This window comes from Bos indicus, chromosome 14 (genome assembly GCF_029378745.1).
Source record: "Bos indicus isolate NIAB-ARS_2022 breed Sahiwal x Tharparkar chromosome 14, NIAB-ARS_B.indTharparkar_mat_pri_1.0, whole genome shotgun sequence".
Classification (NCBI taxonomy): Eukaryota; Metazoa; Chordata; class Mammalia; order Artiodactyla; family Bovidae; genus Bos; species Bos indicus.
Genome location: NC_091773.1, coordinates 42,101,478 through 42,121,361, shown reverse-complemented (window position 1 = coordinate 42,121,361; position 19,884 = coordinate 42,101,478). Strand labels below are relative to the sequence as shown.

Sequence of the window (19,884 nt, the reverse complement as noted above, 5' to 3'; positions counted from 1 at the left end):
CCCTACCCAGGGATCAAACCCAGGTGTCCCGCATTACAGGCAGATTCTTAACCTGAACCACCAGGTACCCTCCACTGAAGGGTGTGTGTATTGCCCAAACAGTTTTCTGTTTTTAGCAACCCCTTTCTTCATACTTAGGCTTGGGAGAACAGGTTCTCTCTTTTTTTTTTTTTGAAGCTTTTTGTCTGTTCTGTTGGTGGTTATGGATTGGAGACTCCTGTAAATTAAAATTTGATGACGCACACCTTGCCCTTTAAGAATTATTCTGCTAGATAACGTGGCTTCCCAAAGTTGCTACAATTTGATTTTCTCACTTCTAAAAGTCAAGTGTTTTGCTGGAGTCACAATTTAAAGATAAGCAAGAAATGGGGCTAAAATGATCTATGTGATAACAGATTAGAGTTGGAAACCTCGATATACATTCATATTTAGTTTAATATTTATATTAGCTTAATACACAGTTACGTAGAGAGATAGTTATAGATATGTGTATATATATATATGGTTAATATACACACATATTATCTCTTTGCTCTGTCAGCTGTGAAGACCTGGAAGCAACGACATTTGCGTTACAATTAGCATACTCCAAACCCAGATCCTCGTGTCTAATACCATTCTCCAATAAGAAGATCTAGTTATCCTTGAAGAAATAGCTGATTTTAGGACTGGGGCAGTAAATATACAAGATGAGCTCAGACCATCATATAGGGTATGGAAGTGTAAAAACAAACAAACCATCCAAATGGGGATACATCAAAGTGGCACAAAAGCCAACTGAAAGAATTGATAAGGTTCAGGACTAAAGCAATTTGAGCAACAAATAAAGTAGAGTTAGAGGATTACCCAAAATATAAAATAAAAACCCATGAGTTCTTCTGATGTAAATAATTTGATTCATAAATAAATAAATGAGAATAGACAAAACTCTGTGAAAAAGAATTCCAAATAGTTTGTGTAGATACTCCATCTTAAGCATAACTTCCTATTCCTTAGCTGTGGGCTGAGGACACTAACTTCCTTCCGAAAAGTACAAGAGAAGAGGGGGGAAAGAGTAACTCTACAATGAAGAACTCTGAAAAGCACTACCTTAGCCAGGTGATCAAGATCAACCTCAGCATTCATAATGCACACTGATAACATGCACACTTGTGATCCGACACTTCTACGCTGTGGTCTTCCTCCCCACAACACATAATTCTAATCTTATCATGAAAAATGCGTCAAACAAATCCCAATAATGGGCATCCTACAAAATTCTGACTAACTCAAAATTGTTCACGTCATCCAAACCACAGAGTCTGAGAAACCATCAATCCCAAGAGGAGCCTAAGGAAACACGACAAACGTGACAACTAAATGTAGTGTGATGTCTTGAATGAAATTCTGAAACAGAAGAAGGGAATTTGAAGAAGGGAAACTAAGGAATTTGACTAATGTATGGACTTTAGTAAATGATAGTGTTTCAAAGGGCAGAAATTATTACAATTTATAGGTAGGCAATTGATTGTAGGCAATGCCTAAAGTACAGTGAAATATTAACGCACGATGCTCTACCAACTGTAATGTATTTTATGTTTTCAAAATGATGAAATGTTATTTCAGTCAATAAATGATTGACCTTTATACATTTCCTGCCCATCTTTTCCCGAAACACTCACAAGGAAATGACATTATCATTTGACAGTAGTTTCACCTAAACTGGAGTTTTGGTACTTGTGGTTGCCAATGGTACTGCAAAGTGTGTTACTTCTACAAATCCTCTCCATGGCAAAACCTTATCTTCACAGGGCAAATCACAATAGGTGTCTAAAGCCAAATGACATATAGCTATGCAGCAAGATTATGAAGCATTTTACTTAAAGGCACAGTAGAATGTAGAAAAAGCCATTTCTCTCTATCTTTTCTGCTCAAAGTTACTCAACCATCATTTTATCAGCCATCTCAAAAGTTCTCCATAAATTTAGACTATATAATGTCACTCAGGGGCTTCCCAAGTGGCTCAGTGATAAAAGGATCCATAAAAGAATCCAGCTGCCAAGGTGGGAGACACAGGAAACGCAGGTTCAATTCCTAGGAAAATCCTTAGAGGAGGAAATGGCAACCGACTCCAGTATTCTTGCCAGGAATATCCCACGAACAGAGGAGTGTGGGCTGCAGAGTTGGGCACAACTTATTGAATGAGTGCTGGCACAATGCCACTTAATGGAACTGTAGCTCAATGTTCTATTTTAGTATGGTTGATATGACATAATTTTTATTAGTGCTAAATAAGTTATTTGACACATTTTTTTCCTTAAAAAAAAAAAAAGCAATTTTTCCTAGACTGGCCCTGGGCACGTATGTGAGTTTGCCATTTTTCTCCATAGGCTATTTTATTTGTTCCACTGTGTTATATTTTTTCTACCTCGTCAAAAATAAGCATTTAATCATTCATCTACACATTCATGCATTCATACATTTATTAACTTAATCTGTTGAACACCTACATATGGCACAGAAAAAAGGCAGAACACTAATCTGAGTTACATAGAAAATAATGAACTCAGTTAAAATTTTTGCTGATAACAGGTGTTACTTGATTTACTGGAAATTGCATTTTATTATAGGAACTCACTGACTCAATTAAAATTAAACACAGAAATAATAATAAATTAATAAAAGCACTAGTTATTTACTGAGTGCCTGCTTTGTACCTGACTCTGAAAAAGAAGCTCTGAAATCACTACGGATGTTTTGAGGACTGTCTGATGTAATTGTAATCTCCATTTCAGAGATGAAAATAACAAGATTCAGAGACATTAGGTTACTTGCCTAAAGAGAAGTGGCCCAGATACTATAGAACTGGAAATAGAATCTTAAACTTTATAATGACAAAATCTGTGTTTTTAATCAAAATGTGTGTGTGTGTGTGTGTGTGAGAGAGAGAGAGAGAGAGAGAGAGAATGTTTAATAAAGAACTTTTGGAAAATGGCAAGAAAACTGCCAGGTATTCATCAAAGCATGATTTAGGAGCTTCTTACTGTACAAACAATTGTGAATCAGATGGCTGAATTAAGGATCTCTTACTTTTGAACTAAGAAATCGAAAGCTTCCAGAAGTTGAATCCAAGTTTTGCACTTATATAAGATACATCCTACAGAATGCTGAAGCATAAAAACTAAAGAGCTCTGAAAATAATGGAAGCATTTTTAATAGTATGATTTTGTAATGCAGATAATAGGGATTTAAGAAACTGGCAGATGTGCCTGCAGACTCATTTGTTATCATTTCTGTGAAGGGCAAGATAAATGAATAACAAGGAGAAAAATGGAAAAAAAAAAAAAGTGCCCAGCAGTTTTAGGTAGTTTGCTTAATCTCCAGCCTAGGCAAGATAAAGCACAAAAAATGTCTTGAAATTATATTTTTAAAGAACTTACAAGTGCATGTGGTCTTTTTATACCAAATAACTTGGAATTATGAAATGTCAAATTAAGTCTAATCTTCTCTGATGATAAAATCACAGATTTTATTTGAAACTATGAAATGGAAAAATGAAGTAATAATCAGAAATTCTTAAGAAAGAGAGTAGAAAAAACCTATTATGCCTATAAAAAAAATTTATAAAGAATAGCCATGTTAAAAACATTTTGAAACAAACATAAAATCCTTATTACTGTTACAGAGCTTTCAAAGCCTTGTTTTAATTTTTAATAAATATTATGTTTATATAATTACTGTCACAAGGGAGACAAAATTTTAAGTCAGCTTTCTTCATTCTTTCCTCATTAAGCATTATTCTCTTTTGCTTCACAGTCTTGTAATTATAACAACCGTGTAATTTTCTAATAAGTGGGTATAATTTACTAAATTATTTTCCTATTAACAATTAAAGGTGTTTCCAATTTTTGTTATTAAAAATGATGTGATAATGAGCACTTTTATTTATATAATAGTTTTATGGATGTAAATTATTTATTGGCATAAGGGTCCAGAATTAGAATGAATGTGTAATACACTATTAACATTTTTATCTTGCTAGACATTGACAAATTACTTGTTAAAAGATCAAACTAAATTATACTGCAAAAATTTTTGCCAACTGAAGATATTATGTATAATATATGAATTTGCTAAATTAACAACGTGGAAATCTATGCTCCATTTCTTTGAATTTTTTGATAATGGAGTGCTGCCTTGTTGGGTTACGTGTGACTGGGAGGGCAGCTGTGTCTGTGAAGGCTCCCCAGAAGGGGAGTGGGGTAAGCAGAAAAAGTTTTTAAAAACACTAATTGAATTTTCTGTCGATTGTTATCTCTCATTCTTTTCTACTTCTTTATAACATAGCCAGGCATGTGAAAAGTATCTTTTGGCAGGGCAAATTGGTATTTCAATAAATTAACGACCAAACCACCTTCAAATGGGTTTTTAAGACTGGAAATACTGCTCAGACTTACCAGTAAGTTCTTCCTAATTCCTCTTAAGGACCATTTTCTTAGAAGCTTTACCCACTCTCCTCAAATTTTCCTCCATCCTCTCTGCTTCCCTCAGACTCAGCTGGTAAGTTGATTCATATCTCATTAAGAAAATAGAGGTCAGTAAATAGTTCACTGCCAAACCCATTAATTCATTAGCATTGATCTTTGTATTGCCTTTGAAAGTGAAAGAAAAGTGAATGTGAAAGTCACTGTCCTATGGACTATACAGTCCATGGAATTCTCTAGGCCAGAATACTGGAGTGGGTAGCCTTTCCCTTCTCCAGGGGATCTTACCAAACCAGGGATCTAGCCCATGTCTCCCACATCACAGGCGGATTCTTTACCAGCTAAGCTACAAGGGAAGCCCAAGAACACTGGAGTGGGTAGCCTATCCCTTCTGCAGGAGATCTTCCTGACCCAGGAATCAAACCAGGGTATCCTGCATTTTAGGCAGATTCTTTACCAACTGAGATATCAGGGAAGCCCTGATAATTAATTATGTTCAGTAGGTCAGGTGTATTAAATGCATTTTCAACTTACAATATTTTCAACTTAACAATCGGTCTATCAGGACATAACCCCATCCTAAGTCAAGGAAAATCTCTCTCTTTGTGTGCTTGTGTGTATGTGTGTGTGTGTGTGTGTGTGTGTGTGTGTAGAAAGAGAGAGAGCAGACAACCAGATGTACATATACTCGGGCAAACTGATCGCAAAGAGTTGGACACGACTTAAATTGATTTTAAAGAGAATGCCAATAAGCCTCATGGATATGGTAATTTAGAGACTAAGACCTAACCCACAAACCCTCCAAAATGAAGGTGCTGGCTATTGAGAAACCAAGCTCCTCTCTTAGCTACCCAGGCACTGCACTGAACAGAGAAGGAATGTAAAAGGAAAATCTAGTTCAGGGCCAGACTTGGGTCTTCTGCATTGCAGGCACATGCTTTACCATCTGAGCTACCAGGAAAACCATTAATTAATAACTTGTAAAATATGAGAAAAAAATGGAGTGGAACATTTTGTATTGAATAGGAACTACTAAGTCATCTATCAGTACTAAGAATGATTCTTATTGAATGAAATTTTTTCATTATTTTTTGGAAAGAAAAATATTCTTGTGTTAGTGTTTCACAGTTCCTATTCATTCACATATTTACTCATTTATTCAACAAACATTTCCTAAATACCTTCCACGTGCCAGTGTCTGTTGTAACCCTTGGAAGACTCAGAGGTGAACAAAGCAGTTTGCAGGTGGTAAATTTTAAAAGGCACAAATGAGTTCATAAGCAGTTTATGAACTATAATCATTTATCTTAACTAGACTGCATTAATATACACCTGGTGACCTTGAGGTCCTGGGACATAAAGTGGGTTGCCATTTCCTACTCCAGGGAATCTTCCCAACCCAGGAATCGAACCTGCATCTCTGGCGGGCATTGGCAGTTGGATTCTTAACCACTAGCACCACCTGAGAAGTCCATTATTAGATCAGGGAAGCCCGACCATTTTCAAATAGTGTGATTTGAAAAATTCTCTAATTTGTTAGGGTTCAGGAATATTATTTCATTACTGGGGCTGGATGGGAAATTTAGAGTGAGAAAGGAGATTATGATGACTGGTTTGTCTCTATTCTCTCTTTCTGAGGACAAAGTGATAAGTAGGGGCGTCTACTCTGCTGTTGGCCCATTGCTTAAGTATCAGAACTAGTTTTATCTAGTAAATATGTGTTGAACAACTATTATATATTAGGCACTGGGTTGAAACCGGGAATATAAAGTGAATAACTGACAATAAGAGCAGGTACGACTAACAAGAACCAGGCCCTGTGCTAATGCTTAACATGCACTCTCTCACATTCCATTAATGTTCACATTAACCATATGGGGCAGATGCATTTATTATACCATTTTCTGCATGAGGACTCTCATCTTTTATGACTTCTCCACGTTTACACAGCCAATTAGGGGCATAGGCAGTATTTGGACTCTGGTCTGGTTGTTGTTATTGTTGTTCAGCCGCTAAGTCGTGTGCGACTTTTTTGCAAATCAGTGCCAATTCTCTTAACCATTACGCTCTATTGACTTTAAGTTGTAGACAAGTTCAGAATTACACATACAAGGGATCAACCAACCCTAAGACCATTTTGCAAAAACTGGCTGATTGAGAAGGTTTATGTAAGATGCACTCGGAGTGGAGCAGACTGAGGGAGAGGCCCCAAAACACATTCTCTGTATTAAGGGGCAATGGAAGAGAGTAAGAATTAGCCTACAGCAACATGATGTTGAGGATCAAGAAAAAGTGTTTCTCTCCTTTGTTAATAGTTATCAGATTATTTCTACTTCAAAATATCAAGAAGAAATCATAGAGAAATGAACAGTTTGTGGAGGCACCTTATTTAAGTTTGAATCTTGGCAGATGTAGAGTTCATAATACCTACCCTGACAGGAATTATGAGGTGTAGTTAAGTAAGCTCTCATTTTTCTTTAGCCTTCAAGCAAAACATTTTCCGATAGTTATAATTTAGAAAAGCCTCCAGAGAAAATATTTAAAGTCCACCATCTCAGAGGAAAGCAATTTTGCAAAAAGATCTATCAGTGAAAGCAAGACCAAACAGACACTAATGGTTTAGTGAGATTACTGTTTTATCATTGCTCATGTTGTTTCTCCACGCATATTTCTGGAAGAAAGCTCTTAATGTTCATCAGTTTTCAAAGAGATAAAGACCCACGCTGATGTGTCAGAAAGAGCTTTGCCCTGGAATTAGATCAGTTTAGGTTTTGCTACTTACTAGGATTAGTTATCATTCTCAATCTTTCTGAACCTGTTTCCCATCTGCAAACAGGATAACGCTATCAATTACAGAGGGATGTAGTTAAATTAAATGACATATATAAAGGAAACATATACCTACAGACTGAGAACATGCTTCATAAATGTTAAGTGATCTACAAGTATTTTGCTTCCCTGAAGTGGAAGAAACCTGTTCTCATGTTTTAACCAATGGTCTAAATATCAATGCGATATTTAGTTGAAAATTAAATTTGTTCTTTCACTATCTGCATTTTAATATATTCTAATATATTCTCCTTAGTAAATTGTATCAATATTAGTAATATTTGTCATTTAAGCTATTACTGTTCATTTGTTTAAAGGTATTTCAATGGCCTGTCAATATAGGAGATACAGGAGATGAGATGAGAGTTCAATTCCTGGGTCAGGAAGATTCCCTGGAAGAGGAAATGGCAATTCACTCTAGTAGTCTTTCCTGGAGAATCCCATGGACAGAGGAGCCTGGTGGGCTACACCCATGGGTTCACAAAGAGCTGGACATGACTAAGCACACATGCATAGTGTGATACGTCATTACTCAAAGGGATGCCAAGGTTTTGCCAAAGATTTCAATGAGATATAAATACATCTTCATCAGAATTAACTTTCAAAGAAGAGGAGAAAAATGATTCAATATGTGGAGAGGAAAAAACTTTTCTACAAATTCTATTTTTATTTGCTCTGGTGGGAAAAAAGATAGCTTATAATTAGTCTAATTTACATTAGCTTAAAAGAAAGTGCCATATAAATTTAGAATGCAAAATAAATCAGTTTTCTTTCATCAGTAATTCAGATTTATAAATATTCTTTCCAAAAAGTGCCAAAAGGAAGCACTATTTTGCCTTCTAATTTCCAGCCACTGTTGTATTGCAAAGGTTAATAACTCAAAAATACAAATAGAATCATATGGCAATCAGGAAATGATTTGTGTACCAGCTATTTTAACAAAAGGCTTGCAAATATAATAAATAAATAGTGAAAGTCAAAAGAATGCCACATGTGTATGAAAGCAGAGCATACAGAATTATAAACTATCTTTGGAGATTAATTATAATATTCTTTCAGAAATATTTGTGTGATTTACTGTTATTTAAATGGAGAACACAGAATTAGCTGATCTAGGTTATCATGTTGATACTATGATATGACCAAAAATCTTTATGTGATAATATATATAGAAATGAATAAAATTCTATAGGAAGAACTAATTAAATTAACTAAATGCCACCCCACAGCTGTTAGAATGGCTAGTATCAAAAACACAAGTGATAACAAGTGTTGGGTGAGCATGCTGAGAAAAGAGAAAGACTTATGCACTGTTGGTGAGAATGTAAATTGGTGCAGCCACTATAGAAAATAGTGTGGAGTTTCTTCAAAAAAAATTAAAATACAACTAACATATGATCCAGCAATTTTCCTTCTAGCTATATATCCAGAGGAAATGAAATTACTACCCCCAAAAGATATCTGTACCTCCGTGTTCATTGTAGGATTTATGACAGTCAAGATATGAAACAATCTTACTGTTTTTTGATAGATGAATGGATAAATAAAATGGGGTGTAAAACAACCTACTATTATTCAGCCATTAGAAAGAAGGAAATATGGCTATTTGTAGCTACATGGGTGGACTTGGGGCATTATGCTAAATGAAATAAATCAGACAAAGATAAATACTTTATGATCTCATTTATATGTAAAATCTAAAAAACTGAACTTATGATAGAAAGAATGGATTGATGGCTGCTAGAGCGGGAAGCTGGAGATAGGGAAAATGAGTAAAGATGATCACAAGATAAAAACTTCCACTTATAAGATAAATGAGCAATGGGGATATAATGTGCAGCTTGGTCACAATAACCATATTAACAACACCATATTGTATGTTTGAAAGTTGCTAAGGATCTTAGAAGTTCTTGTTACAAAAATAGAATTTATAATTATGTGAATTGAGCTTAACTAAATTTATTGTGGTAATCATTTCACAATATATACATATACCAAATCATCACATTCTATTTCTTGGACAAATACAATATTATAAATCAATTAAATCCCAAGAAAACTGGGAAAAAAGATTTGACTTATACTTTGGCATAAATATATCAAATTGGGTTTCTTCACAAGATTATTAATAATTATAGATAAAAGAAAATACTACAAGTTTGTTGTTGCTGTTGTTTGCTTTGCAAGTCCACAGATACTCACCTCCCACACTAAGAAAGAGGGAGTTAAGTTTGGACTTGCAAATGCTGCCCCATGGGCCCTGATGCTGTGATATAAACATTTAGTCCAGACCTGAAAGAGAGCTTAAGTCATTTCAACACATTTACGAAACAGTCATGTTCAAACATGAACAAATGAGCAGATACTGGTTATTAATTTTTTTCACACTACAAAAAATATGCCTTCAGTTTTCACCAGAACCTCAGTTTTCAAGTAATCAGGTCACAGTTCTTAAGCAAGCAGTACAAGGCTTCCATCAAGTGCGTTCTCCCTACAATGAATAACTTTCCAGTCTCCCCACTAAAGCTCATCCCTTCTCTCCTTAATGTCTTGGCCAAAATTTAACTATCAGCCCAGAAAACTCTTTCTCAGTTTCATTGCCTGTACATGAACATGCTATCTTAATCACCTGGGCACATTTATACTATCTATAGGGCGCAAACCTAGGCCTCCCGCATCTCAGGCAGATTCTTTACCATCTGAGTCACCAAGAAAGCCCAAGAATATTGGAATGATTAGCCTGTCCCTTCTCCAGGGGATCTTCCTGACCCAGGCATCTAACCAGGGTCTCCTGCATTGCAGGTGGATTCTTTACCAACTGAGCTACCAGGGAAGCCCTTTAGATTAAAGAATGCTTGTAAAGTACTTAATGCTAAGCTCAGCTCAGTTCAGTTCAGTCGCTCAGTCGTGTCTGACTCTTTGCGACCCCATGAATTGCATCATGCCAGGCCTCCCTGTCCATCACCAACTCCCGGAGTTCACCCAGACTCATGTCCATCGAGTCAGTGATACCATCCAGCCATCTCACCCTCTGTCGTCCCCTTCTCCTCCTGCCCCCAATCCCTCCCAGCATCAGAGTCTTTTCCAATGAGTCAACTTTTTGCATGAGGTGGCCAAAGTATTGGAGTTTCAGCTTTAGTGTCATTCCTTCCAAAGAAATCCCAGGGCTAATCTCCTTCAGAATGGACTGGTTGGATCTCCTTGCAGTCCAAGGGACTCTCAAGAGTCTTCTCCAACACCACAGTTCAAAAGCATCAATTCTTTGGTGCTCAGCTTTCTTCACAGTCCAACTCTCACATCCATACATGACCACTGGAAAAACCATAGCCTTGACTAGACGAACCTTTGTTGGCAAAGTATGTCTCTGCTTTTGAATATGCTATCTAGGTTGGTCATAACTTTCCTTCCAAGGAGTAAGCGTCTTTTAATTTCATGGCTGCAATCACGATCTGCAGTGATTTTGGAGTCCCCCCAAAATAAAGTCTGACACTGTTTCCACTGTTTCCCCATCTATTTGCCATGAAGTGATGGGACCAGATGCCATGATTTTAGTTTTCTGAATGTTGAGCTTTAAGCCAACTTTTTCACTCTCCACTTTCATCAAGAGGCTTTTGAGTTCCTCTTCACTTTCTGCCATAAGGGTGGTGTCATCTGCATATCTGAGGTTACTGATATTTCTCCCAGCAATCTTGATTCCAGCTTGTGCTTCTTCCATCCCAGCGTTTCTCATGATGTACTCTGTATATAAGTTAAACAAGGAGGGTGACAATATACAGCCTTGACGTACTCCTTTTCCTATTTGGAACCAGTCTGTTGTTCCATCTCCAGTTCTAAGTATTGCTTCCTGACCTGCATACACATTTCTCCAGAGGCAGGTCAGGTGGTCTGGTATTCCCATCTCTTTCAGAATTCTCCACAGTTTATTGTGATCCACACAGTCAAAGGCTTTGGCATAGTCAATAAAGCAGAAATAGATGTTTTTCTGAAACTCTCTTCCTTTTTCCATGCTCAGCTCAGCACAATATAAATTATTCAGTAACTGCTGAGTAGCATTATTGTTATATCATTTACATTAAAACTAATCTGTACTGGTTTAGGAACTGCTTCTACATTATTTTTACATACCTGTGTTCTTTGTCCCCAACTGGGGTAAAGGAAATAAATGAACATTTACTGATTATCTACAGTGAGAGTATAGAATGCAGTGTAGGGTATAAAATTCATCATGTTCAAGACTGAAACTGACCTGGATTTGAATTCCAGCCCTCTCCCTTGCTTAGACTTCTCTACTTCTCAGTTCCCTTACTAATAATTAGTGATTATAGCTATTTCAGGGACCACAGTAAGGATTAAAAATAATTATAATGCTTGAATCCAGAAGGGGAATTAGTTACCTCATTTAATGTCAACTATTAGATAGTTCACTGCAGATGGTGACTGCAGCCATGAAATTAAAAGACGCTTACTCCTTGGAAGGAAAGTTATGACGAACTTAGATAGCATATTCAAAAGCAGATACATTACTTTGCCAACAAAGGTTCATCTAGTCAAGGCTATGGTTTTTCCAGTGGTCACGTATGGATGTGAGAGTTGGACTGTGAAGAAGGCTGAGCGCCGAAGAATTGATGCTTTTGAACTGTGGTGTTGGAGAAGACTCTTGAGAGTCCCTTGGTCTGCAAGGAGATCCAACCAGTCCATTCTGAAGATCAGCCCTGGGATTTCTTTGGAAGGAATGTTGCTAAAGCTGAAACTCCAGTACTTTGGCCACCTCACGCGAAGAGTTGACTCATTGGAAAAGACTCTGATGCTGGGAGGGATTGGGGGCAGGAGGAGAAGGGGACGACAGAGGATGAGATGGATGGATGGCATCACTGACTCGATGGACGTGAGTCTGGGTGAACTCCGGGAGTTGGTGATGGACAGGGAGGGAGGCCTGGCATGCTGCGATTCATGGGGTCGCAAAGAGTTGGACACGACTGAGCGACTGAACTGAACTGAACTGAACTGATCAGATAGTTCAAGTTCTGAGAATCTGATAATAGCTCTGCATCCCTTCTCTAAAAATAACTAGATAGGTAGATAACTAGTCATATTCATGTAATTCCAGGGCTTTGCTAATATGAAAATCAATCAAAGTCTTTAGTTGGCACAAACAACTCAGAGAAATTGTTACAGGGGCAAGAATGATCATTCCTCTTGAAACATAGGCTATCATCCTGTAGAAGAACAAACACTTTAATGTGGTCAGATGTGAGTCTAAGCTATGTGATTCCATGATGGTGTCTCTACTAGGTCTTGATTTGACTGGGATTGAAATTTCGGACTTTACTGTCCCCATCACAGACTTGAAAACCTGGCAGACAATCAAGTGCAATCTATGGTTAAAGGTCACTGGTATAAAAAATGGGTATGTTAATATCATTCTGATAAGAGCATTATGAAGATTAAAAGAAAGCAAAATGAACTCTCCTAGCACCTGACAGCCAAGTAATACATCTTTGAGCTCTTTCATTTCTTTTTCCTTCTTACTTATGCATTTCCTTTCCTGCCTTCAGTTCTTACTGTGTTCCTGTCCCACAAGGCTGAAGTCATTGTAAAGCTTTTACTCAGATAATCTCGTGTAACCTCCAGCAGAATCAACAAAGAATGCCTAAGAAATTATTGAGATAAACAGTGCCATTATTACATCTTTTAGGTAACCTGAAATGTAACTATGTGATTCTCTTTTACTACTAGTTGCTCACCATCCATAGGCACATATTAGATGTATATCAAATACATTAAATTCCTGGAAAATTATCTGTGGTGTCTCTTTGTGTTCTATTTGTATACTACAGTTTTCCTAAAATTAAACTATTATCATTTCTACCCCTCTTTTGTTTAAAACCCTCAAAACATAATTTCTAATTAATAGTTACACTAGTTGGCATTATATTAGTTCTTCTTTGTTTTTTCTTTGATTATAAGTATCATCTGACTCAAGTCAATGAACTGGGTTCTCTACATGTGAGGAAGTTTGAAGAGGAAAATAGGATGAGTAGGGTAAGAAGAGTCTCACATACAGAAATAGTAGAAGCCTTAGCAGTAACAAAACTAGTGAAATTAGAGCTAATTAATTAGTAGTCAGGAAAATTTTGCCACTTTGTTGCCATTAATTGGTCAACGAGAGTAATTAGGCTCACAAAAAATAGAAAGAGTGGAAAATCTATCATCCCTGCCAGCCTCTCCTGCTTATTATCAGAACAATTTTCTCCTAGTTTATGAAACAATAATAGTTTAGTATTAGAATTTAACCTAGAGCCTGTTATACAGAGCAAAGTAAGTCAGAAGGCAAAATCAAATATCATATATTAATGCATATATATGGAATCTAGATAAATGGTACGATGAGCCATTTACAGGCCAGGAATAGAGACACAGATGTCGATGATGGTCTTGTGGACACAGAAGGGGAAGGAGAGGGTGAGAAGAACTGAAAAAGTAGCACTGACATATATACTACCATGTGTAAAATGGCTAGTGGGAAGCTGTTACATAACACAGGCAGCCCAGTCTGGTGCTGGTGCCATGTGACAACCTAAAGGGGTAGAAAGCGGTGGGTGGGAGGGAGGCTCAAGAGGGAGGTGATAGATGCCTGATTTGCGTTGTTGTACAGCAGAAACCAACACAACATTGTAAAGCAATTATCCTGCATTAAAAATAAATTTAATTTAAAAATGCCATCAACATGAGATATGGAGATATGTGAATTCTACTATACTTTCTTTATAAATTCAGTAGTATAAATTCACCTAGATCACACATCATAAATTCGAGAGTAGAATGATTTAGTTGAAAGATAAAATTCATGCAGAGTATACTAATTGTTTAAACTTCAAAAATATTTAAAAGGATTGCTATATCTTGTCACACTTTTCTTTGTAAAATATGTCAGAGCCAGACTTCTCTTTGGTTTAGAGCTACTGTTCTATAGAGAACACTCCTATTCATATTCACAATCATCAGGCAAATCAGGAAACTGACTTCTTTAGATCAGTGCTGTTTTCCTCACTTCTAACAAAGAAAAGAACATCTGATAAGAAAAACAAAATCCCTCTTTTCTACTGAAGTATAGACGATTTACAAAAGATTCAGGGGTACAACTTAGTGATTTGATATTTTTATAGATTATACTATGTTTCAGTTCAGTTCAGTTCAGTTCAGTCGCTCAGTCGTGTCCGACTCTTTGCGACCACATGAATCGCAGCACACCAGGCCTCCCTGTCCATCACCATCTCCGGGAGTTCACTCAAACTCACGTCCATTGAGTCAGTGATGCCATCCAGCCATCTCATTCTCTGTCGTCCCCTTCTCCTCCTGCCCCCAATCCCTCCCAGCATCAGAGTCTTTTCCAATGAGTCAACTCTTCGCATGAGGTGGCCAAAGTACTGGAGTTTCAGCTTTAACATCATTCCTTCCAAAGAATACCCAGGGCTGATCTCCTCTAGAATGGACTGGTTGGATCTCCTTGCAGTCCAAGGGACTCTCAAGAGTCTTCTCCAACACCACAGTTCAAAAGCATCAATTCTTCGGCGCTCAGCTTTCTTCACAGTCCAACTCTCACATCCATACGTGACTACTGGAAAAACCATAGCCTTGACTAGACAGACCTTTGTTGGCAAAGTAATGTCTCTGCTTTTGAATATGCTATCTAGGTTGGTCACAACTTTCCTTCCAAGGAGTAAGCGTCTTTTAATTTCATGGCTGCAATCACGATCTGCAGTGATTTTGGAGTCCCCCCAAAATAAAGTCTGACACTGTTTCCACTGTTTCCCCATCTATTTCCCATGAAGTGATGGGACCAGATGCCATGATCTTCGTTTTCTGAATGTTGAGCTTTAAGCCAATTTTTTCACTCTCCTCTTTCACTTTCATCAAGAGGCCTTTTAGTTCCTCTTCACTTTCTGCCATACTATGTTTAATTATTATTAAATAATGGCTATAGTTCCTTGCACTAAGCAATAAAATCCCTCTTTTGTTAAAAAGTGGAAAATGATGAAATGTTAGAAAATTAGTTGGCTTTCCCTCATTAATGATCAATAACTATGGGATTCACCCACATAAGTTAAACGGAGGCTTCTTTTTCCCCATGATTCTGAATACAAAATGTATCCATATTTAGGAATCATTTTCAAAGTAAATTTTTTTTGGGGTAACTGAATAACCATAATGGGTAATATGATCAGTTTGTTTTAATTTACATAACTACTAAATATAAAATAATTAAATGTAGGGTTTTTCTACCTTTTAACTTTGTATACAAGACAAAGAAAACTGTGCTTTTTATCATATTGTAGTTTTTGCTCAATTACTACTGCCAAAATTGTTGAAAGATAGTATTACCTGTTATGTTCTTTCAGAGCAACCCCATTTCATACCAGTGCCATAAAAAAATCAATAGCCTTAAGAGACCTTTCAAGGAAATCATTTTATTGATTCATACTTCAAATATGACCCAATTTAGCAATAAAATGATGTTGAAGCTAATTGTTTCTCCTCAATGAATTAATAACTTTGGAAGGTTTAAATGGCTTTTCCTAGATGACAGAAGTGGCTTCCATATACATACACAATGGATGCATATGCAAATAACATCCCTATATCTGCTTCAGCATTCCACACTGAATTTTCTCTGCCATTAACCAATACGAATGCCACATTGTTCAACTCCTTTGCCCTGCTGGCTGGTTTCGGGGCTCAGGAAACGGCAATTTTAATGTTCTCTTCAGTAACCTATAGCCTATTTATGAACTAAGAAACAGTTTTGTTTCTCTTTTCTGGTATATTGAGACTTTCCTATGATTGCAGCTCTCCAACTGTATAGCTTGCAGAATTAGTATTATGACTGGAGAGGCAGAAAAGTTCTGATGCCTAAAAATGTATTCCCATCTACTAACTGATGGTCTGCAGTCAACTCTCATCCCTTTATTTCTGAATCTCATCCTTTTACCCTCAATCTTTCTTTCCCATTGAAATTCAAATACTGGTGGTGCTTTTAGACCTTAGTCACTTTTATCTCAACCTGAATGATTCAAAAGCAAATTTTGATGCTGTGGAGGAGGAATGAGAACCTGAGGGCATAAGAGTTCCACAGAGGGTATTAGGAAACAAAGAGGACAGAGCAACAAATAGACTCACAGGGGAAACGTGGAAAGTGGAGCATGATGAAACAAGCAAACGTCAGTTTTGCTTAAGGTCTATTCTAATTAGGTGGAAAAGAAAGTTCTGAAGGTGACTGTTATTCCTGTGTATAAGTTTGCCTGAAAAGCGTAAAAATGAGTGATTTGTACCCCTGCCTATTATAGATGTATTGATATAAAATTAAAACAGTGCAAGGAATGCACAGATTAGCACATGGCCTCCGCCATTCTCCATTTAGTAGCCTGCTCACTTTGAGCATCTGAAAATGGACTGTAGAAATCTGGTTCATCTTATTTTAAACTTCTTGTTCCCCAAATTTGAAACAATGTTTATTTAAAGTGAGTCTCTTTAAAAAGACTGCAAAAAGACTATACAGTATTCATTGAAAAGAACCTAACATTTACTACTGTAATATATTATGTACAACTTATTGACTATTTCTCCTGAATATACATTTAATATTTAAAAATCTAATACTAAGTATAACTATAATATGATTCTGGTGTCAACCAGGTCAAAGCTGTGAAATCCTTTGCTACAAATACTTCTCTGGCTTATACTATGGCTTCAGTGTTAGTTTCCACATTTGCCAGCAAGTTACTTTTCATCCTAGTAAACTTCTAATGAATCATGGATAAAATACAAATGGCAGAGAATTCTCCATTTCTGTTCATAATTTTAAAAACATCAACTAAAAGTGTAAAACTTTAATCATTTTCTGTAGCTTTCCTCTTCCTAAACCTACTTGCTTCTTTCATCAATATTAAGTTTCTGGTTTTAAGTATCTGCGACTCTCCTTTAATGTGTTCTCTGCTAAAGGCTTTCTCTCCCTTTTGGAATTGTTAGTAGAAGTGGTATTTTTGTGGGAAGAAAACAGCTCTTCTCTACTACTTGTCTGTCAGGGCTATAGGGCTACATCCTTCGTTGCATAATCAAAAACCTGGCCTGACATCAACTAGTGGGATTAAAAAGCCACCTTTTCCCTTCCTTGCAATTAAAATATTTACATTAACTTTTCTTTGTTTTAACAAAAGCATACAGCACCCAGTGTGGGTTGTGGCTCATGATTCTGCTTCTCTGACTCATGATCTTAGACTTCTTGCTTCCAACTTCCTGATGAATGAGCCCTTTACAAATTGCTAGGGGCCAGGTCTGTTTGCTGCTACTGGTTCCCAAGGGTTCAATGCCATGAGGCATCTCTTGAAAGTATTTCTTTGCTGTGCCTACAAAGTATTTTTCTCCCCTACTCTCCTTCCACTCTAGGGTTCTACTGCTTATTTATAGTTAGCATCTGTAAATAGTACTTTGGGTTTGTTTCCTTGGTGGGCTGGCTGTTTTCCAAGATTTTGTTGTTGATCTTGTCTGACATTTTAAGGATGACCTTTTGGTGCTGTTACAAAACTTCTCAAGAAAAGGAAAACAGATCTGCTCATCTAACCCTCTTCTGAAAGCTGTGCAAAAAAGCCAGTTGTTTTAAAAACAGAATGGCTGGTAATACAAAGGGCTGCTCATGTGATATCTGCACCTGCCTGCTTTTAGCTTCCAGAAACTAAAAAGCAGTTCAGCAACATGTAATCAGGCATGAAGAGAAAAACAACAAAAGAAAGCCAGTATTGAAAATCTTCTGAAACTTGAATGTATTGGTGAACAAGCCTGCTACTTCTAATACTTACATAAAGACAGTAGTCCAATAGCCGATTCAGTAAAACCACCAATTTCACCATGAGTAAAATGAATGATGCTACTTAGAGTTGATGGCCATGAGCTTTAGGAGTTTTACTGTGGAAATAATCTGGAGGTCTCCTTTTATACATGAGGAACATGAGGTCTATGGTAGTTAAGTGAATTGTCCAAGCCAGAGATGAGACTAGGGTCAGAGTAGAGGTTTCTGCCAGGATGTCGAGCTGCTTCTTTGACCGAGCTTCTTAGGTGTTTACGTATTACACCAAGAGAACCCATATGTGCTGGATTTGTTTCCATTTACTAACAGAAGCAAGTCAGTGCTTTTTCAGGTATTGTGGTACAAAATAGACGATTCAGTCAAACTAGTCAAAAATTAGTCAGTCTTGGAATCCCAAAGAGATAATGCTTTGTAGGATTTTTCTTTAATTTCTTTTTTTTTTTTTTTTACTAGAAATGGAACTAGATAGACAATGCATGTTTGTGTGTATGTATGTATACATATATACACACATATATATTTATATGTTGTTCAAATGTAAAAGAATATAGCTTTGCTTTTTATAGTTGAATTATGTATGATGACATAAAATACAATACACCATTAATCAAATGTATTTGAAGTATATATTTTGTAAGTATCTTTGTTTCTTTATGTTCTACAGCTTTAAAGAAAATGGGACAGCATAGAAATATTTTGCATTTTTAAGCTAACACTGATAAATACTGTTTTGTAAGTGCCCTAAATTACATAAAGACTAAAAGTACCGTTGTTCTAACTAGTCTATGGAAAGTGGTTAATGTTTAGCTATGAAATAATGTTGTACCAATCTCAGGAAACAATTCCTAGGTTAAAAAACTGATTCTTCCCATGATATCTTTTCATGAAGATTTAATTCAAAGAATTTGCCTTTATAAGATCTCGATCACTTTTCTCCATTGTTTCCACCCACGTTCCTGTTAAGCGTGCCTGATTCTGTTGCTAAGCAACCTTGCAGTCTTGTCGGGGCATGATGATGAACTAATTATTTTAAATATGCCTTTTGGATATGGTCTCTTTAAGAATATCCGGATACGTTTGTCTCAGAATCTGTGAAAGAGGGTTCCTCATTTCAGCTGACAGTTCTATAAGAATATGTGATAGAATGATGTTTTCCAGAAGAGTTGGAAGAATACCAAGAATGCACTGGAAAAGCACTAAGTCTTACTTCCTCACAGTAAGCTTTTTCTGGAAAAGGGTAAAAATCAGTCAGATGACAAGTCAAGAAATTTACCAAAGCATTTCAAAGAAATATGAGGATCATCAGTATTTCTTTTATTGACTAAATTACTTTTTCCTTTTCATCCCAAATTCTTACAAAAAATAGACAAGCCATATTATGTTGAAAAATAAGTTCCATATAAGCCAGACATGGGTATTTGAATTTTTATCAGACTTCCAGATAAGACTAAATGGTTGATTAAATTGTCTCCATCTGGCTTACTCTTGTCCCAGACATCCCTCCCCAGTTCAGGAATATCCTCCTTTAAACAGTTTATTTAACCAGATGGGACCAATATCAGGAGTCTTAACATTTCCTGTCTGATACATAGGGATATATAAGAGGACTGTCAGCATAACTCTAGCACATAGTGAGAGTTAATAAATAGCATTCCCTGTGTGTATCTGAAAAAAACAAAAAGGATGTTCCTGTAAATAGTCATTTTGGTGATAAAGCACAGAAACAAAGAT

General features: G+C 36.6%; 1 protein-coding gene across 2 annotated transcripts in view; it reads right to left on the bottom strand.

Annotated features, from left to right (window-relative positions):
* The window catches only part of PKIA (cAMP-dependent protein kinase inhibitor alpha), a 98,146-nt gene that overhangs the window by 44,295 nt on the left and 33,967 nt on the right, over positions 1-19,884 (bottom strand). The window contains exon 2 of one of the 2 annotated variants that reach the window (XR_011570616.1): positions 9,495-9,584. The exons of the other annotated variant lie outside the window; for it this stretch is intronic. The gene's annotated coding sequence lies outside the window, so the exon portion shown is untranslated. The remainder of the gene's footprint in view (positions 1-9,494; positions 9,585-19,884) is intronic. 2 annotated transcript variants of the gene reach the window in all.